At 44.6% G+C, this 22848-nt stretch overlaps 2 pseudogenes; both read right to left on the bottom strand.

Moving 5' to 3' along the window:
* Window positions 1-4046: 4046 nt before the first annotated feature.
* Window positions 4047-9698, bottom strand: LOC114113775 (17-beta-hydroxysteroid dehydrogenase type 6-like; annotated as a pseudogene).
* Window positions 9699-10268: 570 nt separating this feature from the next.
* LOC114113774 (retinol dehydrogenase 16-like) lies at window positions 10269-15864 on the bottom strand (annotated as a pseudogene).
* Window positions 15865-22848: the final 6984 nt, after the last annotated feature.

The following is a 22848-nucleotide window of genomic DNA, read 5'->3' as shown; positions in this document are numbered from 1 at the left end:
AAAGCTGTGGTACATATACACAATGGAGTATTACTCAGCCATTAAAAAGAATACATTTGAATCAGTTCTAATGTGGTGGATGAAACTGGAGCCTATTATACAGAGTGAAGTAAGCCAGAAAGAAAAACACCAATACAGTATACTAACACATATATATGGAATTTAGAAAGATGGTAATGATAACCCTCTATGCAAGACAGCAAAAGAGACACAGATGTATAGAACGGACTCTTAGACTCTGTGGGAGAGGGAGAGGGTGGGATGATTTGGGAGAATGGCATTGAAACATGTATACTATCAGGTAAGATATGAATCTCCAGTCTATGTTCGATACAGGATACAGGATGCTTGGGGCTGGTGCATGGGGATGATCCAGAGAGATGATATGGGGTGGGAGGTGGGAGGGGGGTTCAGGATTGGGAACTCATGTACACCCGTGGCTGATTCATGTCAATGTATGGCAAAACCAATACAGTATTATAAAGCAAAACAAAGTAAAAATAAAAATTAAAAAAAAATAAAATAAAGCTCAACATTCAGAAAACTAAGATCATGGCATCTGGTCCCATCACTTCATGGGAAATAGATGAGGAAACAGTGGAAAGAGTGTCAGACTTTATTTTGGGGGGCTTCAAAATCACTGCAGATTGTGACTGAAGCCATGAAATTAAAAGACACTTACTTCTTGGAAGGAAAGTCATGACCAACCTAGATAGCATATTCAAAAGCAGAGACATTACTTTGCCGACTAAGGTCCGTCTAGTCAAGACTATGGTTTTTCCTGTGGTCATGTATGGATGTGAGAGTTGGACTGTGAAGAAGGCTGAGCACTGAAGAATTGATGCTTCTGAACTGTTGTGTTGGAGAAGACTCTTGAGAGTCCCTTGGACTGCAAGGAGATCCAACCAGTCCATTCTGAAGGAGATCAGTCCTGAGTGTTCACTGGAGGGACTGATGCTAAAGCTGAAACTCCAATACTTTGGCCACCCCATGTGAAGAGTTGACTCCTTGGAAAAGACCCTGATGCTGGGAGGGATTGGGGGCAGGAAGAGAAGGGGACGACAGAGGATGAGATGGCTGGATGGCATCACCGACTTGATGGACTTGAGTCTGAGTGAACTCCGGGAGTTGGTGATGGACAGGGAGGCCTGGCGTGCTGCAATTCATGGGGTCACAAAGAGTCAGACACGACTGAGCGACTGAACTGAACTAAGTAACTAAGGTAACTAAATTTGTACAAGAAAGGGTGCAGTTCCCCCTTGGGGAACAGATTCATGAGTTTACGATTGGTGACCAAGTATGGGTCAAAGATTGGAAACATGATTTACTAGCCCCTCAGTGGAAGGGCCCTTATACTGTTCTTCTAACTACCCCTACTGCAGTTAAAGTTGCAGGTATTGCCCCTTGGAGCCATCATAAGAGGGTGAAGAGAGCAAACCACACAGACCCGGTAAACGCTGACTTCACAGAAGGACCCCATTGACCCTCGAGAGACAAAGATCATCCTTAAGAAGAAGAAGGAAAAGAAGATCCCGGACGAGCCCCTTTGGAATGAAGCCACATAATCAACTCCTACTGCTTTACCTCATCAACATGCACATTCCTACTCCGACTTCCACAACACCTCCAACTGGTGGATACGTGGGGCTGTGCCTCTCTCTGTCTGTGATGGATGGACTTTCCTGGCGGGTATCACTGCTCAGCCAAGGGGATTTTAAACCACTCTGCTCTTTTCTGGGACAACAAAAAGAGACGTTTCCTTTCTCTTGTCAATCATAATCTCTCCCTGCTCTCTTGGTGTAAGCCAGACCTACAGTCAATAGACTTGGATCATGGGGTTACGTATTATGTAAACACCAGTTTCATAGAAGTAACAAAAGCGATAATTCAAAATAGAATGGTTTTGGACATGCTCACAGCTGCTCAAGGAGGGACCTGTGCTATAATTAAGGGTGAATGTTGTGTATATATTCCTGATTTATCTGGCAGTGTATCAGCTGCTTTAGATGACATGAAAAACCAGCCAAAAGCAATGTTAAATGGAAACATTCCTTTCTGGACTTCGGTCCTATCTTGGGTGAAGGGTGATTGGTAGAACATTGCTATAGTTGCTTTGATAGTTCTGCTTTGTGGACCCTGTACTTTACAATGTATTATGAACATTGTAATCCAAAGTTTGGTGTCATTCTCCCAAATTGGTGGTCAGAGAGCCAGGGAGCATCAACAGGGGGGAATGAAGGAGGAAACAGAACAGGCTCTATCTTGAAAGCAGGACTCCATCTTGGGCCAGACTGTGGACTTTGAGCTATATGCCCAGTATCTATGGAAACGACATACCAACTGGAAAACCAGGCCCCCGGAAGGAAGAGTCCCAGAGCTTTCCATCACTTAAAAGAATACGTTAATTATCTGCGTAACCAAATAGAATCATACATTCTATTATGCTTACTGGGTATGACCACAGGCCTATTGATAATTGTCCACTGTTAACTACCTAGGCTTCAGGCATATGAATCACAGGTTATCTTTGATTGTCAGGGAATTTGGGGAGGTGGGTTTGTTCATATACACTTAGGGTATATAAGGTTTTCACAAAAACTGGTCGGGGTCCTTGGCTAAGAGGAGACTCTGCCTTGGGCCCGCTGGTGTAATAGACTGCACTCCACTATCTTCATTGTCCTTCTGAGTGAGTTTGTTTCCTGGAATGTTTGGCTACAACAGTTCTATAACATAAGATTCCTGTAAGCACTCCATAATCTCAATTTTAAATAAAAAGAGATAAAAACTCAGTGTTTTAGTTGACTCTTGGAGAAGTCCCTCCCACTCCAATTTGCCCTCAGCCCAGAAATCTGTACGACTGTACAAATGCCTTCTCCACTGAGTCCATAGTCAGACCATCATGGGAAGAGAGGACACACAGAGAGTCAGAGTCTCTGGAAGCACTGGGACTTCAGGGCAATTCCTGCCCTGATCACAGTATGTGCTCAGTAAGTGTTAGCAGAAGACATAAGACCAGGCTGCAGAAGTGATTCCCACGCTCCTCCACTGGAGGGTGGGGAAAGGGGATCTGGGTTGGGGGACCTGGCAGGTGGCAAAAGATGGAGGGCAGTGATTCTATAGGAAGGGATGGAAGGAGGACCGCAGGGAGGGTTCTGGTGACAGAGAGGTTACATGTCCCCAGGGAAGGGTTTGGGCCCTGCCTCTCCCTTATAGACCTCTCATTTGTCCATCCTTATGTTAACCCTGGGACCCCTGTTCATACAATAAGCCCCAGAAAGACACATAAGCCCCTCTCTTCTGTGGATGAAGGGATGACCTCACTTCCTTCTTCAAATCCTCCTCAGGTCACCCCACTCACCACTACATGTCCGTGAGGTCTCCTGAGTCTTCATCTCATAGACACACACCCACTGGTGCCCAAGGCTGTGGTCACAATCACTGGGACTGAGTAAACATCTCAATTTTTATTTTAAGGAAAAATAATGGAAATTCATGATTTCAAGAAAAAACAAGAATTAATTTCTGTGTTCTCTGTCAGGACCTCCACTGAAGACACCACTTTCCAGACAAAGTTGGCTGGATGTGCACCTCAGCTCCTGACTACAAGTATCTTTAGGGGAAAGAGGCCTTTATCTCCCACGTCCATTTCCATTCAGTGGGACAGGGAGACTGGCCAGGGCCAAGGCACACCTGGAAGAGGTGGACAGGACCAGAAGATGGGGAGGCCAGGACCCTCCCAGCTCTGCACATCCTCTAGACAATGCAGATTCCTCAGGGTGGCAGGAAGGCCATAAGGCTCAGAGCCTTGAGAGGCTGAGAAGGAACAGAAACAGATGAGAGCTATTGATCTCACTACAAAACATGTTACTTCCTACTACCCCTGAGTCCTCAGTAATGTCCTAAGAGAAGCTTGGGGAGGAGGTGGGTGTGGGGCATAATGGGCATCCTGGTGACATGAGAACTCCACTCTCCACTCTTCTCTCCCCCGACTCATCCTCTCCCCACTCTGTATGCAACTCCCCCCTACAATGCACCCCAGTCTTGGGTTACAGGGTCTTAGCAGGCTGGGGTTTACTCCAGTACATCATGAGATCCACCAGGAAGCTGGGCAGGTAGCTCATGGGGAGGTAGATGAACTTGGCATCCCAGCCAGGTGAGTATCGGGTGTGGGGGTGGCAGGCGGTCAGGGCGTGCTCCATGCACTCTGTCACCAAGGACAGATCCTGGCAGCAGGTTGTCTCCAACAAGTCGACTGATTTCATAACTGTCCAGAAGGAGAAAGAATCCAGATAAATTTCGACCTCTGTCCATTCTGACTTAGGGATCAACTTATGGAGCAATGTTTTTAAGAATAATGTGTTTCTGATCTTACATTTAGATCTTTAATCCATTTTGAGTTTATTTTTGGTGCGGTGTTAGAAAGTGATCTAGTTTCATTCTTTTACAAGTGGTTGACCAGTTTTCCCAGCACCACTTGTTAAAGAGATTGTCTTTACTCCATTGTATATTCTTGCCTCCTTTGTCAAAGATAAGGTGTCCATATGTGTGTGGATTTATCTCTGGGCTTTCTATTTTGTTCCATTGATCTATATGTCTGTCTTTGTGCCAGTACCATACTGTCTTGATGACTGTGGCTTTGTAGTAGAGCCTGAAGTCAGGCAGGTTGATTCCTCCAGTTCCATTCTTCTTTCTCAAAATTGCTTTGGCTATTCGAGGTTTTTTGTATTTCCATACAAATCTTGAAATTATTTGTTCTAGTTCTGTGAAAAATGTGGCTGGTAGCTTGATAGGGATTGCACTGAATTTTTAAATTGCTTTGGGTAGTATACTCATTTTCACTATATTGATTCTTCCAATCCATGAACATGGTATACTTCTCCATCTATTAGTGTCCTCTTTGATTTCTTTCATCAGTGTTTTATAGTTTTCCATATATAGGTCTTTAGTTTCTTTAGGAAGATATATTCCTAAGTATTTTATTCTTTTCGTTGCAATGGTGAATGGAATTGTTTCCTTAATTTCTTTTTCTACTTTCTCATTATTAGTGTATAGGAATGCAAGGGATTTCTGTGTGTTGATTTTATATCCTGCAACTTTACTATATAAAACTCCTAGAGGAGAACATAGGCAAAACACTCTCAGACATAAATCACAGCAGGATCCTCTATGATCCACCTCCCAGAATTCTGGAAATAAAAGCAAAAATAAACAAATGGGATCTAATTAAAATTAAAAGCTTCTGCACAACAAAGGAAAATATAAGCAAGGTGAAAAGACAGCCTTCTGAATGGGAGAAAATAATAGCAAATGAAGCAACTGGCAAACAACTAATCTCAAAAATATACAAGCAACTTATGCAGCTCAACTCCAGAAAAATAAACGACCCAATCAAAAAATGGGCCAAAGAACTAAATAGACATTTCTCCAAAGAAGACATACGGATGGCTAACAAACACATGAAAAGATGCTCAACATCACTCATTATTAGAGAAATGCAAATCAAAACCACAATGAGGTACCACTTCACACCAGTCAGAATGGCTGCGATCCAAAAATCTGCAAGCAATAAATGCTGGAGAGGGTGTGGAGAAAAGGGAACCCTCCTACACTGTTGGTGGGAATGCAAACTAGTACAGCCACTATGGAGAACAGTGTGGAGATTCCTTAAAAATTGCAAATAGAACTACCTTATGACCCAGCAATCCCACTTCTGGGCATACACACCGAGGAAACCAGAATTGAAAGAGACACATGTACCCCAATGTTCATCGCAGCACTGTTTATAATAGCCAGGACATGGAAACAACCTAGATGTCCATCAGCAGATGAATGGATAAGAAAGCTGTGGTACATATACACAATGGAGTATTACTCAGCCGTTAAAAAGAATTCATTTGAATCAGTTCTGTTGAGATGGATGAAACTGGAGCCGATTATACAGAGTGAAGTAAGCCAGAAAGAAAAACACCAATACAGTATACTAACACATATATATGGAATTTAGGAAGATGGCAATGACGACCCTGTATGCAAGACAGGGAAAGAGACACAGATGTGTATAACGGACTTTTGGACTCAGAGGGAGAGGGAGAGGGTGGGATGATTTGGGAGAATGACATTCTAACATGTATACTATCATGTGAATTGAATCGCCAGTCTATGTCTGACGCAGGATGCAGCATGCTTGGGGCTGGTGCATGGGGATGACCCAGAAAGATGTTATGGGGAGGGAGGTGGGAGGGGGGTTCATGTTTGAGAATGCATGTAAGAATTAAAGATTTTAAAATTTAAAAAATAAAAAATAAATAAATAAATAAATAAATAAAAGAATAATGTGGAGCTTTAAGCCAACTTTTTCACTCTCCTCTTTCACTTTCATCAAGAGGCTCTTTAGTTCTTCTTCACTTTCTGCCATAAGGGTGGTGTCATCTGTATATCTGAAGTTATTGATATTTCTCCCAGTCATCTTGATTCCAGCTTGTGCTTCCTCCAGCCCAGCATTTCTCATGATGTACTCTGCATATAAGTTAAATAAGCAGGGTGACAATATACAGCCTTGATGAACTCCTTTCCCAATTTGGTTGTTCCGTGTCCAGTTCTAATTTGTTTCTTGACCTGCATAAAGATTTCTCAAGAGGCAGATCAGGTGGTCGGGTATTCCCATCTCTTTCAGAATTTTTCACAGTTTTTTGTGGTCCACACAGTCAGAGGCTTTGACATAGTCAATAAAGCAGAAATAGTTGTTTTTCTGGATCTCTCTTGCTTTTTCCATGATCCAGTGGATGTTGGCAATTTGATCTCTGGTTCCTCTGCCTTTTCTCAAACCAGCTTGAACATCAGGAAGTTCACGGTTCACGTATTGCTGAAGCCTGGCTCAGAGAATTTTGAATATTACTCTACTAGTGTGTGAGATGAGTGCAATTGTGCGGTAGCTGGAGCATTCTTTGGCATTGCCTTTCTTTGGGATTGGAATGAAAACTGACCTTTTCCAGTCCTGTGACCACTGCTGAGTTTTCCAAATTTGCTGGCATATTGAGTACAGCACTTTCACAGCATCATCTTTCAGGATTTGAAATACTCAACTGGAATTCCATCACCTCCACCTGCTTTGTTCGTAGTGGTGCTTCCTAAGACCCACTTGACTTCACATTCCAGGATGTCTGCCTCTAGGTGAGTGATTACACCATTGTGATCATCTGGGTCATAGGGTCCCTTTTCTATAGTTCCTCTGTGTATTCTTGCCACCTCTTCTTAATATCTTCTGCTTCTCTTAGGTCCATACCATTTCTGTCCTTTATTGAGCCCATTTTTGCATGAAATTTTCCCTTGGTATCTCTAATTTTCTTGAAGAGATCTCTATTCTTTCCCATTCTATTGTTTTCCTACTTCTTTGCAGTGATTGCTGAGGAAGGCTTTCTTATCTCTCCTTGCTATTCTTTGGAACTCTGCATTCAAATGGGTATATCTTTCCTTTTTGCTTCTCTTCTTTTCACAGCTATTTGTAAGGCCTCCTCAGACAGCCATTTTGCTTTTTTCCATTTCTTTTGCTTGGGCATGATCTTGATCCCTGTCTCCTGTACAATGTCATGAACCACTCTCCATAGTTCATCAGACACTCTGTCTATCAGATCTAATCCCTTAAATCTATTTCTCACTTCTACTGTATAATCATAAGGGACTTGATCTAGGTAATACCTGAATGGTCTAGTGGTTTTCCTTACTTCATTCAATTTAAGTCTAAATTTGGCAATAAGGAGGTCATGACCCCTTCTCCAGCGGATCTTCCAAACCCAGGTATCAAACTGGGGTGTCCTGCATTGCAGGTAGATTCTTTACCAACTGAGATATGAGGGAAGCCAGAGTGAAGGTTAGGGGCAAATTGGTTGAGTAAAAGAGATCTGAGATTTCAGGCTTGGGGGAACTTGTTGAGAGGCATGGTATTGACCTGTAGGGCCTGGCCTTGAAGCACCTGCATCAATATTGAGCTATATTCCCACAAAAATTTGGAAATTCAGTGGGTAGGCTTTCAAGAGAAGCCATGATTCCCCCAATAGGAATTTCACCTCTTCCTAGGAAAAATCTACCCTCTCCTTCACAAGAGAGGCCACTCTGGCCCCAGTCCCCTTGGATCACAGGTTGCCCAGTTTCATGGAAACCTGTCTGTGAGACACAAAGACACATCAAGAACTTTAAGCCTTATCAACTAACAGAACTCAGGGCAGAAAAGTGGAGTCAGGGCAGTTGGGAACAGGGTGTCAGAATGAACACACAGAATTAGTCCCTCCACTGCTTAGCACCACAAGCCTGCCTTTGTAGAAATGTATATAGCTCATTATTTGACCAATGATCAAATTAATATACGTGATTAGAGCCTAGGGAATTGGGTAGAAAGAAGTTTACCTAGACATCGTTTATGTTCAATGCAATGAATAAAAGATGGGAACCAATTACATTCATATGACGAGGTACTTTTTATGAAGTAGAGCTGTTCTAAAGAATACAATATTCTCAATCATTATTTATTATGTTTTTGAACACATTTTTGTTACCTATAAAATTGTTCACCTTCTTTCACTGGAAAATTAGCATACAGACTATGTCCAAATTGTAATATCATGTATGTCAAAATGTTATCAGCACTTATCTGTGGGTGGTAGGATTTGGGGTGATTTGATTTTTATCCAAATACTTTTCCCACTGTCCACAGTATCATGTTTTAAATCTATATTTAGATAAATTAGAGTTCTTTCCTTCTCCCATAAAACACAGGCACAACTATAGCACCACAAAGAGACACATCACACATAGAGAAAAACAAAAAATAAAAAAAAAAAGAGAATGTGACCCCAGAGTAGTTTTCAGGCCTTCCTTAGACAACTCCTGAGAGTTCAGCGTCAGCACCAAAAATGGGTGATATTTAACCTCAAGTAGTCTGGCTATAGGTTACCAGCAAGACCATGTTCAGATACTGAAAACACAGCCCAGCTGCAGCCCTGTCCCCAGCCACCCATGCAGCCTTCCAGCCAGAGGCCCCTCTCCACCCCTCCTCCAGAAATTCTACTCCAATTACCCTGCTCACACAACAGCAAGAAACCCAGACTCTCTGCTGAGATAGGAGGGGATACCAGACAGGTAATTTGCAAGGACGCAGTCTTATCAGGGAAATCTCTCCCCCAAACTATAGTGCCTCAAGGTCAGGAGGTGGGTCTTGGGGGGGTGGTGGTGGAAGAGCTTTGGCTGGTCACCTGGGTTAGGTGAAGAAGGCAGGTGCGACTTCAAGTCATGGAAAAACCTTAGAATGCTCCCCAAGGAGCTGACAACCAGTGTCCTCTCACAAACAGAGAAGAAATAAACAAGAAATCTGGGTGGTACCTCTGTCCCCCACATCCTCCCTTCACCCACTCGATGGCTCCAGTGATGCTCTCTGAACGTCTTGGTGACATCCAGGATCACTGTCTGCAGCCTGTCTGACGTCTGGTTCCTCAGCTGCTCAGGCCCCTGCCCTGTCAGACACACAGCCAGGACCCTCAAGCCTCCCAGGTCCAGCTGCCTGGCCAGCAGGTTCCCGAAGCCCAAGTCATAGCCCATGATGAAGACGAACTTGTCCTGAAGGTGGCTTACCACCTGCCTCTCCTGGTATCAGTGCAGGAGGTAGTACAGGCCCAAGAGGACTGCCAGGTACAGCCACATGGCCTTTTAAGGGACAGACACACACAGACTGGCATGAAATAAAGTGATTCGTGATCAAACAGGACAAATCAAGCACACACAGGATAACTGTTTGCAAACCAGGATCCAGGCCCTCTGGCATGGAGTTCTCAAGATTGTCCTGTTCACCCTCTTCAGTGAGAATGACTGACTCTAACCCCAATGTGTGCTTTTTGGTGCACTTAACCCATTTCTAATAGATGTCAATGCATTTACAACACAGTCTCTTAGGGATGAGTACATGGAAGGCCTGCACAGTCAAATCTATCCATTATTGTGCCTCCAATAATTTCTGACCATGGGCCCTCCTGTAAGGCAGGAATAAGTTGAATCAAACTCTACAGGTCTAGGAACAACTGGGTATGTGAAACATAGGAAGGTGCTTCCCAGCTTCCCAGTAAAAGACATACACAGAGTAAGGGAGAGGGACCGGGAAGGAAGAGCCATTAGGTCTGTGATGAAAATCTGCAGAACCTCCACCCCACTTCCCGACCCCAACCCTCTACCCCCGGGCTCAGAGCACAGAAGCAGAAGAGAAGAAGGGCATCCACCACAGGCCATTACCTGAGGGAGTCTGAAAAGGCCTCCACGCCATACTTGGATATGCAGTAGCTTCCAGCATGGAGGGACACCTGGCCCAAGACACTGGAGACGTTGACCACATGGCCCCTTGCCTTCTGCACCAGGGGCAGCAGACTCAGGGTCACATCAATCACCCCCAGCAGGTTCACATCCAGAACCTTCACAAAGTCCTGTTTGGTCAGCCACTCGTTGGGTGCCAATGCAAATGCCGGCATTATTCCCCAGACCCCAGAGTCCTGGGAAGAGTGAGGACGAGAGGGCAACACTGAGCTGGGCCCAGGAGAGAGGACTGAGCCATGGTGCCATTCACCCTCCAACCCGGAAGGACTTTAGGAGAGAGGCTGCAGGGGAGGGGCTGGAGCAGAGACCAACACGCTCCTGGGGGGTTGTGGAGTCCAAACCCTGTGAGCAGTGGGAGGACAGAAGGTGTGTTCCCTCTTGACTCAAGTCTTCACACCGCGCCTACTGCCTGGTGACAAGGAACTAGCACTCCAGAGCTGATGAAGGGAAGTATGGAGCTTGAGGACAACTTCTGTGTCTATAGTCTCTAACTCAGAGGGTGAAGTTGTGTCTTTCACAGTCCCTGTTGTCTTTGCAGACATGATAAATATTCCCTAGCTGCTCAGATTTTCTGACACCTTCAGGACTGAGTGGTTAACAGCTAATATAAGGGAAAGAGAGGGAAAGAGAGAGAGACAGTGAGAGAATGAGGGCAAGAGAGACAAAAAAGAGACATTGGATAAAAGACAAAAACAAATACGACTATAGTATGGATGCAGATTGTGTGGATAAATACGACTTGAAATCCTCGTTTGGGGGGAAATTGTGGACAGGCCCGATATTGACCTCTAGAGCCTGGGCTTGAAACACCCCATCAATACTGAGTCTTGTCCCTGCAGGAATCTGGGGAATTACATGTGGTATTTGGAGGGGAGGTTGGGCTCCCTCTCTTTACCCATCACCCACAGAACACAGAGTTCACCCTCTACCCCAGAAAACCCCACCTGTCCTCCCACTCATATAAGAGATCACTCTAGCCCATCTCCTCGGAAAAGGTTCACCAGATTGAAGGAAACTACCCTGCAGGAATCAAATCCTAAGGGTTTTTCTTTTGCCCTATTTTTTTTCTTTTAAAGTTTTAATTGAAGGATAATATTGTGCTGGTTTCTGTAATATATCAAGCTGCCCGCCCAGCAGTTTCTCGAAGCCTGAGTCACAGCCCGTGATGAAGATGAACTTGTCCTGGAGGTGGTCACCACCTCCTGGTGCCAGGAGGAGGTAGTACAGGCCCACGAGGACCACTGGGTCTAGCCACAAGGCTTTCCAGGGGACAGACACACACAGGCTGCAGTGAAATTGACTGACTAGTGATCAGACAAGAGGAATTAAGAACACTCATGATTATGTTTGGCCAACCAGCTTCCAGGCTCTCTGGCAAGGAGTTTTCAAGATTTTCCTGTTCACCCTCTTCAGTGAGTATTACTGACTCTAACCCCAAAGCATCCTCTTGTGGCCAGCCAAAATCTTGGCCTTCTCTGTCCACAGAAGCCCAGTGAAAAATATGGACAGAGTTTGGAGGAAATAGAAAGGTGGCTTTTACTCTCAGCCAGTGGAGAGGGGAACACAGTAGGCTCATGTCTCAAGAACTGTGCCCTTCCCACCCCCATTCCATGAGGAGTGTGGGGGCTTACATAAGGCAAGGGCTCACAGTCAGGAGTCAGTGATGAGGAACAAAGGTGATAGGATCTTGGTCTCTTCCTCTTGCATTATTTCAAAGACAGTCATAAACTAGTGTCAGTAACGGGCTTCCCTCATAGCTTAGTCGGTAAGAGTCTGCCTGCAATGCAAGAGACCCAGGTTCGATTCCTGGGTCAGGAAGATCCCCTGGAGAAGGAAATGGCAATCCACTCCAGTATTCTTGCCTGGAAAATCCCATGGACAGAGGAGACTGGCGGGCTACAGTCCATTGGGTCACAAGAGTCGGACACGACTTAGCAACTAAACCACCACCACCAGTGTCAGTAACCCAGTATTTGAGTGTGGCAATTCGGTGGCTCTGTGGTCTTCTTCCTGCCATGGAACTACAAGGGGAAGGATGTTATGAGGGTAAACACCTGATAGGGGATATATTTAGCATAGAGTCAAAGAAGAAAATGTGAATTGTAGCTTCTAATGTGTTAGGGAGCAGAAAAGCAAACTTAGTTACAGACACAAGTCTTAGAAAAAAGAAAAGAAAAGAAAGCTAGGAATGTTGAGGCCTTGTTCTCAGGAATGGAAAAGAGAAAAACTCATTCCTCTTTTTTCCTTCTCACTACCACATGCTTGAAATGTTCCCTTGGTATCTCTAATTTTCTTGAAGAGATCTCTAGTCTTTCCCATTCTGTTGTTTTCCTCTTTCTTTGCATTGATCGCTGAAGAAGACTTTCTTATCTCTTCTTGCTATTCTTTGGAACTCTGCATTCAGATGCTTATATCTTTCCATTTCTCCTTTGCTTTTTGCCTCTCTTCTCTTCACAGCTACCTAACAGAAGCAGAAGATATCAAGAAGAGGTGGCAAGAATACACAGAAGAACTGTACAAAAAAGATCTTCATGACCCAGATAATCATGATGATGTGATCACTAATCTAGAGCCAGACATCTTGGAATGTGAAGTCAAGTGGGCCTTAGAAAGCATCACTACGAACAAAGCTAGTGGGGTTGATGAAATTCCAGTTGAGCTGTTTCAAATCCTGAAAGATGATGCTGTGAAAGTTCTGTACTCAATATGCCAGCAAATTTGGAAAACTCAGCAGTGGCCACAGGACTGGAAAAGGTCAGTTTTCATTCCAATCCAGAAGAAAGCCAATGCGAAAGAATGCTCAAACTACTGCACAATTGCAGTCATCTCACATGCTAGTAAAGTAAAGCTCAAAATTCTCCAAGCCAGGCTTCAGCAATATGTGAACCATGAACTTCCTGATGTTCAAGCTGGTTTTAGAAAAGGCAGAGGAACCAGAGATCAAATTGTCAACATCTGCTGGATCATGGAAAAAGCAAGAGAGTTCCAGAAAAACATCTATTTCTGCTTTATTGACTATGCCAAAGCCTTTGACTGTGTGGATCACAAGAAACTGTGGAAAATTCTGAGAGAGATGGGAATACCAGACCACCTAACCTGCCTCTTAAGAAATCTGTATGAAGGTCAGGAAGCAATAGTTAGAACTGGACATGGAACAACAGACTGGTTCCAAATAGGAAAAGGAGTACATCAAGGCTGTATATTGTCACCCTGCTTATTTAACTTATATGCAGAGTACATCATGAGAAACGCTGGACTGTAAGAAACACAAGCTGCAATCAAGATTGCTGGGAGAAATATCAATAAGCTCAGATATGCAGATGACACCACCCTTATGGCAGAAAGTGAAGAGGAACTAAAAAGCCTCTTGATGAAAGTGAAAGAGGAGAGCGAAAAAGTTGACTTAAAGCTCAACATTCAGAAAACAAAGATCATGGCATCTGGTCCCATCACTTCATGGCAAATAGATGGGGAAACAGTGGAAACAGTGTCAGACTTTATATTTTTGGGCTCCAAAATCACTGCAGATGGTGACTGCAGCCATGAAATTAAAAGACGCTTACTCCTTGGAAGAAAAGTTATGACCAACCTAGACAGTATATTCAAAAGCAGAGACATTACTTTTCCGACTAAGGTCCGTCTAGTCAAGGCTATGGTTTTTCCAGTAGTCATGTATGGATGTGAGAGTTGGACTGTGAAGAAGGCTGAGCACCTAAGAATTGATGCTTTTGAACTGTGGTGTTGGAGAAGACTCTTGAGAGTCCCTTGGACTGCAAGGAGATCCAACCAGTCCATTCTGAAGGAGATCAGCCCTGGGTGCTCTTTGGAAGGAATGATGCTAAAGCTGAAGCTCCAGTACTTTGGCCACCTCATGCGAAGAGTTGACTCATTGGAAAAGACTCTGATGGTGGGAGGGATTGGGGGCAGGAGGAGAAGGGGACAACCGAGGATGAGATGGCTGGATGGCATCACGGACTCAATAGACGTGAGTCTGAGTGAACTCCGGGAGATGGTGATGGACAAGGAGGCCTGGTGTGCTGCGATTCATGGGGTCGCAAAGAATCGGACACGACTGAGCGACTGAAATGAACTGAACTGAACTAACAGAATTCAGAGCCAAGAGCAGAGTCATGGGAGCTGGATACGAGCTGTTGGAATTATTAACATACAGATTAGTTCATCTGCTGCTCAGTTCCAACACTGCACTTGGAGGAATGTATATCTTCCCACTATATTTGACCAATGATCAAATTAATACATGTGATTAGAGTGTAGGTAAGTGGTTAGAAAGAAGTTTACCAAGACATCATTTATGTTGAATACAGTAAATAACATGTGGGAACCAATTACATTCATGCCATGATGTACTTCTGAATAAGCAGTGCTATTCTAAAGTATATAATATTCTTAATCATCATTTATTTGGTTTTGAGGGAATTTTTGTTATGTGTAAAGTTGTTTACCTTCTCAGTGGAAAATTAGGCTACACATTATAGGCAAAATGTAACATGGATGTGAAAAACGTTATCAGTTCATCTCTGGGTGGTATGATTGGTGTGACTGTCATTTTTAATCTGTGTACCCTGCCCATTTTACACAATAATCATGTTTTATATGTATTCTGGAAGGAAAGAAATTATAGTTCTTTCTTACTCTCTTATGATACGTAAACACTGTGGTAAAATGCAAACATACACACACAAAGAGAAAAACAAAAAAGAGAGAGAAAGTGACCCCATAGTAGTTTTCTGCCCTGTTTTAATGAAGGATTGAGAGGTTAGTGTCATTACTGAAATTGGGTGACACTGAGCCCCAAGTAGGATGACTATGGGTCACCAGCAAGATCATGATCAAGGGCTGAGAATACAGCCCAGCTCCAGCCCTGCCTCCAGCCACCATCCAACCAGAATCTCCTCCAGGAATTCTGCCCTGATCACCTCGCTCACTCAGCTTCAAGAAACTCAGACCTTCTGCTGAGAGGAGCGGACATCAGACAGGAAGTCTGCAAGGCACATTCCCATCAGGGAAAACTGTCCCCCAAACTACAGAGCCTCCAGGTCAGGAGGTGGGGGTCAGGGATGGAAGAGGCTCATCTGATCAGCTGAGTGAGGTGAAGAAGGCAGGTAGGACTTCACATCCTGAGAAACACCTTGGAATCTTCTCCCGGGAGCTGTCAAGGGGTCTCCCCGTCACAGAGACAGGAACCATCTGTCCCCCACACACTCCTTCACCCATGGGGCTGCTGCAGCATTGCTCTCTGTCTTTGTGATGTGGCAAATCCCCTTCTCTGGCCTGTTTGATGTCTGGTTCCACAGCTGCTCGACCCCTGACTGCATCAGACACACAGCCTGTACCCTCAAGCCATGCAGGTACAATGCCTGGCCAGCAGGTTCCCAAAGCCTGAGCCACAGCCCGTGATGAAGACGAACCTGTTGTGGAGTTGGCTCACCATCTGCCTCTCCTGGTACCAGGGCAGGTAGCACAGGCCATCAACACCACCAGGTTCAGCCACATGGCTTTGCAGGGGTCAGACACCCAGAGGCTGGGGTGAAACTACAATCTGGCTAGTGTTCAGACAGGAGGCATTAAGAACACATATGATGTTGGTTGGCCAGTCAGGCTCCAGGCCGTCTGGCATGGAGTCCTCAGGCTTATCCTGTTCATTCTCTTTGGTGACTACTATTAATATAAATTCTGGCCCCAACACATATTTTTTATTTTTTAAATACACTTGACCCATTTCTACCAGATGACTTTGCACTTGTAAAACAAACTTTAAGGCTGATAGTAGTTTACCAATCTCATTTTCGTGGTTTTCCTACTCCTCTTTATTTCGTTCCAGCCACAACTCCCCTCCCCACCCCTATACCCACACATATAGAACCCTTACATCCCATGTTTCATGGATCACAACCATCTTTTTACATTTATTTTATTTACCTCAGGAACCTGGATCTCCTCGTTCTTATAAAAGGAACACAGTGAAATCAAGTCACCTGACTTCAAACCCAGCTCTGCTGTCAACTAGCTGTGGGACCTTGGGCAGCTGGCTTAGCTTCTGACCTGTTTTCCTCCTCTGACTCAGCTCACAGAATTCCCTCCTGAAGGTCTAAGTCCCCTCAGTCTCTCTAGGATTGGAAGAAGAAGGCAAAAGAGAATAAGGTCTCTCCTGTTAACAGTGGTTCTCTGGACCAGAAAGGTGTTCAGAAGAGCAGTGGGGGTGTCTGAAGCAAAGAGAGGGGACACAACGGGAGTAAGGGAGCACAGACAATGGTGAGACTTCTCCCAGATGCTGGGATGGGTGTTTGCAGGACTCACAGAAAGCTGCTCCAACAGTTTGAGAGGGTAACAGGCTGGAAGGCCAGGGGTCTCCAAACGGAGGAAATAGGCTGCAAGTGTCAGACATTTTTTATCTCTCTCTTCAATGGCAGGAAGAAACAAACTAGTGTTATGTTTTTTCCCCTTCTCTATACAAATTTAAAAACAGGTTTCTCTTAAAATTCTGTGTTGCCATAATGACACCTGGTTCCACCTGAACATAACTTTTCTCAAACCTTGAGCTAACCAATGCATTTTTCTTATGGAAATGTTTGTTTTAAGCTATGTTAATATACTATGTATACCCTCAACTCTGTCTCCAAGTCGGTTCCCGCTAAAGGCTCTGAACCATCTTGACAAACTGTACATTGACAATACTCATACATTGTTCTCCTAAAGTATGTTAATAAAACTATATATTTATATGGAAATCTGCCTTTATTCAAGATTCATCTCAATCATTTTTTGCCCCTGGATGACTCATCTAGTGCCATTCTCTGAGTTTTGAGACACATCCTTTCTTTAATTAGCAGACTGCTAGTAGACCAATGAACAGTATGAAAAGGCAAAATGATAGGATACTGAAAGAGGTACTCCCCGGGTCAGTAGGTGCCCAATATGCTTCTGTAGATCAGTGGAGAAATAACTCCAGAAAGAATGAAGGGATGGAGCCAAAGCAAAAACAATACCCAGTTGTGGATGTGACTGGTGATAGAAGCAAGGTCCAATGCTGTAAAGAGCAATATTGCATAGGAACCTGGAATGTTAGGCCCATGAATCAAGGCAAATCAGAAGTGGTCAAACAGGAAATGACAAGAGTGAACATCGACATTCTAGGAATCAGAGAACTAAAATGGACTGGAATGGGTGAATTTAACTCAGATGACCATTATATCTACTACTGCAGGCAGGAATCCCTCAGAAGAAATGGAGTAGCCATCATGGCCAACAAAAGAATCCGAAATGCACTACTTGGATGCAATCTCAAAAATGACAGAATGATCTCTGTTTGTTTCCAAGGCAAACCATTCAATATCACAGTAATCCAAGTCTATGCCCCAACCAGTAACACTATAGAAGCTGAAGTTGAATGGTTCTATGAAGACCTAGAAGACCTTTTAGAACTAACACCCAAAAAAGATGTCCTTTTCATTATACGGGACTGGAATGCAAAAGTAGGAAGTCAAGAAACACCTGGAGTAACAGGCAAATTTGGCCTTGGAATATAGAATGAAGCAGGGCAAAGACTAATATAGTTTTGCCAAAAGAACACACTGGTCATAGCAAACACCTTCTTCCAACAACACGAAAGACTCTACACATGGACATCACCAGATGGTCAATACCGAAATCAGATTGATTATATTCTTTGCAGCCAAAGATGGAGAAGCTCTATACTGTCAACAAAAACAAGACCAGGAGCTGACTGTGGCTCAGACCATGAACTCTTTATTACCAAATTCAGACTCAAATTGAAAAAAGTACGGAAAACCACTAGACCATTCAGGTATGACCTAAATCAAATCCCGTATGATTATACAGTGGAAGTGAGAAATAGATTTAAGGGACTAGATCTGATAGATAGAGTGCCTGATGAACTATGGACGGAGGTTCATGACATTGTACAGGAGACAAGAATCAAGACCATCCCCATGGAAAAGAAATGCAAAAAAGCAAAATGCCTGTCTGGGGAAGCCTTACAAATAGCTGTAAAAAGAAGAGAAGCAAAAAGCAAAGGAGAAAAGGAACGATATAAGCATCTGAATGCAGAGTTCCAAAGAATAGCAAGAAGAGATAAGAAAGCCTTCCACAGTGATCAGTGCAAAGAAATAGAGGAAAAGAACAGAATGGGAAAGACTAGAGATCCTTTAAAAGAAAATTAGAGATACCAAGGGAACATTTCATGCAAAGATGGGCTCGATAAAGGAAAGAAATGATATAGACCTAACAGAAGCAGAAGCCATTAAGAAGAGGTGGCAAGAATACACAGGAGAACTGTACAAAAAAGATCTTCATGACCCGGATAATCACGATGGTGTGATCACTCACCCAGAGCCAGACATCCTGGAATGTGAAGTCAAGTGGGCCTTAGAAAGCATCACTATGAGCAAAGCTAGTGGAGGTGATGGAATTCCAGTTGAGCTGTTTCAAATCCTGAAAGATGATGCTGTGAAAGTGCTGTACTCAATATTCCAGCAAACTTGGAAAACTCAGCAGTGGCCACAGGACTGAAAAAGGTCAGTTTTCATTGCAATCCCAAAGAAAGGTAATGTCAATGAATGCTCAAACTACCCCACAATTGCACTCATCTCACACTCTAGTAAAGTAATGCTCAAAATTCTCCAGGCCAGGCTTCAGCAATACGTGAACCGTGAACTTCCTGATGTTCAAGCTGGTTTTAGAAAAGGCAGAGGAACCAGAGATCAAATTGTCAACATCTGCTGGATCATGGAAAAGCAAGAGAGTTCCAGAAAAACATCTATTTCTGCTTTATTGACTATGCCAAAGCCTTTGACTGTGTGGATCACAAGAAACTGTGGAAAATTCTGAGAGAGATGGGAATCCCAGACCACCTAACCTGCCTCTTGAGAAACCTATATGCAGGTCAGGAAGCAACAGTTAGAACTGGACATGGAACAACAGACTGGTTCCAAATAGGAAAAGGAGTACGTCAAGGCTGTGTATTGTCACCCTGCTTATTTAACTTCTATGCAGAGTACATCATGAGAAACGCTGGACTGGAAGAAACACAAGCTGGAATCAAGATTGCCGGGAGAAATATCAATAAGCTCAGATATGCAGATGACACCACCCTTATGGCAGAAAGTGAAGAGGAACTATAAAGCCTCTTGATGAAAGTGAAAGAGGAGAGTGAAAAAGTTGACTTAAAGCTGGACATTCAGAAAACGAAGATCATGGCATCCGGTCCCATCACTTCATGGGAAATAGATGGGGAAACAGTGGAAACAATGTCAGATTTTATTTTGGGGGGCTCCAAAATCATGGCAGATGGTGATTGCAGACATGAAATTTAAAAATGCTTATTCCTTGGAAGGAAAGTTATGACCAACCTAGATAGCATATTCAAAAGCAGAGACGTTAGTTTGCCAACAAAGTTTCGTCTAGTCAAGGCTATGGTTTTCCTGTGGTCATGTATGGATGTGAGAGTTGGACTGTGAAGAAGGCTGAGCGCCAAAGAATTGATGCTTTTGAACTGTGGTGTTGGAGAAGACTCTTGAGAGTCCCTTGGACTGCAAGGAGATCCAACCAGTCCATTCTAAAAGAGATCAGTCCTGGGTGTTCTTTGGAAAAAATGATGCTAAAGCTGAAACTCCAGTACTTTGGCCACCTCCTGTGAAGAGCTGTCTCATTGGAAAAGACTCTGATGCTGGGAGGGATTGGGGGCAGGAAGAGAAGGGTTGACAGAGGATGAGATGGCTGGATGGCATCACGGACTCGATGGATGTGAGTTTGTGTGAACTCCGGGAGATGGTGATGGACAGGGAGGCCTGGCGTGCTGCGATTCATGGGGTCGCAAAGAGTCGGACACAACTGAGCGACTGAACTGAACTGAACTGAAGTAGCTATATAACATCCAGCTAAAGACTAGCAGCAGGGCACCCTTTCTGCCGCCTTCTGATATCTTATGAGAAGCTTTCTATATCTCTTTTATTCTTTAATAAGACTTTATTACACAAAAACTCTGAGCAATCAAGCCTTGTCTCTGGCCTGGGATTGAATTCTTCACCTCCGGAAGCCAAGAATCCTGGCATCTTTGGTGGTTCAGCAACAAACTTTCAAATTGTTCCCCTTTTAACCTGTGAATATGTCCTGCTCACAGACACGGATGCCTGGACCCAAGGCCCTCTCCCCTTCTGTGCTCAGACCCTACCCAGGCTAGCACCACACCCAGAATCCTAACCCGTCAGACACTGAGAAAAAGCAGATTGGAGACCTGAAAAACATTAACTGGAATGCTACCTCTTCCAAGCAGTGAGATCTGTAAACCACAATGAGGGAAAGAAATTAGTTCGGTTTGTATGAGGATGAGGATGGAGAGGATGAGGGAGCTGGCCACTCAGGAGACTGAAGGAAGGTCCCGAGATTGGATCCCAGAACAGCTGCACATGGAGGGGTTCACTGGGAGGGAGAGAATACCATCCAGGATTGGGTGTGAATGATGTGGGGTGTGGAGCCGATGAGAGGGACAGGAACAGAAGGAGCTGCGGTCAGTGCCCTGGGCATCTCTTCACTGTCCACGTTTATCACAGTTCCAACTCCGAGTCAGGAAAGGCTATAGTTCCTGGGTGGAAGGAAAGGCTTCCCCAAGGACACAAAGGCTCAGATGCCCCTGGAACTCACTCCAGCCGCCAACAAGCACAGAGGAAGACAGATTCAGCCTTTAGTGGTCATTGTCTCCTGCAGGGAGCTGACTGTCATCCTAAAAGGGGTTGCCCTTCAGATGACAGATGGCAGCAATGATGAAAAGGACGGTCCTTCAGAAACCAGCCATTGCCTGCTTCCTAGGTGACCAGCAGGAACCCTCCTACAAGGCTCCCCAAAGGGTGAGGCTGAAGAAGGCCAGGATGGAGGATGGTGCCCTAGAAACTGTCAGGAAGCTGGGGGGACATGCAAGTTTTATACAAACACTAACCCTGCTAAGGGAGAAGGTTGTGGTTTCTTACTTGGACAATTTTTTTCTCAGTGACCATGAAATCATCAACTGCAAATTCCCGCAGGGCCATGCAGCAGATTGGTGCCAGCCCTCAGGGCATCTGCCTCTGTTCTGTGAATCCTGAAAGTTACAGCATGGCTTTGGGACCTGTCAGGAGCTCCACACTACATTCCAAGCGGGGAAAACCACAGGAAGATCGGGAGAGACCCGAGACAGGAGGCTGGAGTGACTCTCAGTCACCTGGGAGCTGCAGAACCCACAACAAAACGTCTTTCAGGGGCCATCCTGTCAGGCAGACTCACTGACTAAAATGTCTGCACCTTTGGTCCTGGGAGGTTCAGCTGGGCCACATACCAAGGCAGCAACTGTCAAGACTATATGCTAAGGATCAGGGAGTCGCCCCCTGGTGGCAATCTCCCAGTCTCAGGAGGACCACAGTCAAGACACAGGTCTTTCCACATCCATCCCCTCATCTCCCAGGAAGAGTCCTTTGAAGAGAGAGAGAGGCTTAGAAGACAGGGGACTGGAAGGGGCCAAGAGTGAGGGCTAATTGTGCGCCCTTGCTTCCAGCCCTATCTGTCTGCTGTCCACCTACTTGAGTGAGCTTCCAGAATGGACAGACAAACCCTCCCCTCCTGTCCTAAGTATCTGATTCCTGGAGGAGATGGTATTAGGGTTGGGGAGTCACTGAACCTGTTCATCAAAACCACCAGGACAGCCAAGGGGAGGAGAAGGAGACTGCTTTGTGGCTGCTTCGTGGACTCTGGCTTGGGTTCCAGCCTCTGCTCACATCCATCAGACCAGACCTGGCTCCTCCCCCAAGGAAGGCAGCCTGGAAGGAGAACTGGAAATCTGCTGAGGGCCCAGCCTGAAGACTCAGCTGGTGTGCACTGCACTCCTTTTTCAACGCATTTGTTGTTCAGCCTTGTCTGAGTTAGAGCCCTTGTGTCACAGATCAAACAGGTGGCCGTGGAACCCACCTCAGTGCAGCCCCACATCCCCCAACCCCTTGTGGGACCAGCAATGGGAGTCAGGGCTTTATAACCTCACAAGCCCTCTGACATTCTGGAGACGATTCATGGGAGTGATTCTAAACCTCCTGAACACACACCTCCAAGACATAAAGTGAATCAATGATGCTTTATTTGATTTCATTTGGTTTGCTGAGACTAGTACTATTTGTGTGTGTCGTAAATAATAATTTGAAAATCAAGTGCCTTCAGTTTAACCATGAAGCCCTAGCATGCATTCTAGTAGGTGAACTTTTCAAATGAAATTTTAGGGAAAAAATAATCCATGGAAATTCTTGTTTCCAAGATGGATCAAAACCTGGTTTCTATATCCAAATTTGCCAAGGCCACTGAATTGGCACCCAGACTATTGGGTCAGTCTGATAGTCACTCTTCACGATCAACAGACACCTTCAGGGAAAAGGGGCTTTTATCCGCTTGCTCATCATTTCTATCCTGGGGAAGAGGGAGACAGAACATGGGAAAGATTCATCT

The sequence above is a fragment of the Ovis aries genome, chromosome 3 (assembly GCF_016772045.2).
Source record: "Ovis aries strain OAR_USU_Benz2616 breed Rambouillet chromosome 3, ARS-UI_Ramb_v3.0, whole genome shotgun sequence".
In the NCBI taxonomy this organism is placed as follows: Eukaryota; Metazoa; Chordata; class Mammalia; order Artiodactyla; family Bovidae; genus Ovis; species Ovis aries.
Note: the sequence above shows the minus strand (reverse complement) of the source record. Positions and strands in the feature narration are given on the sequence as shown.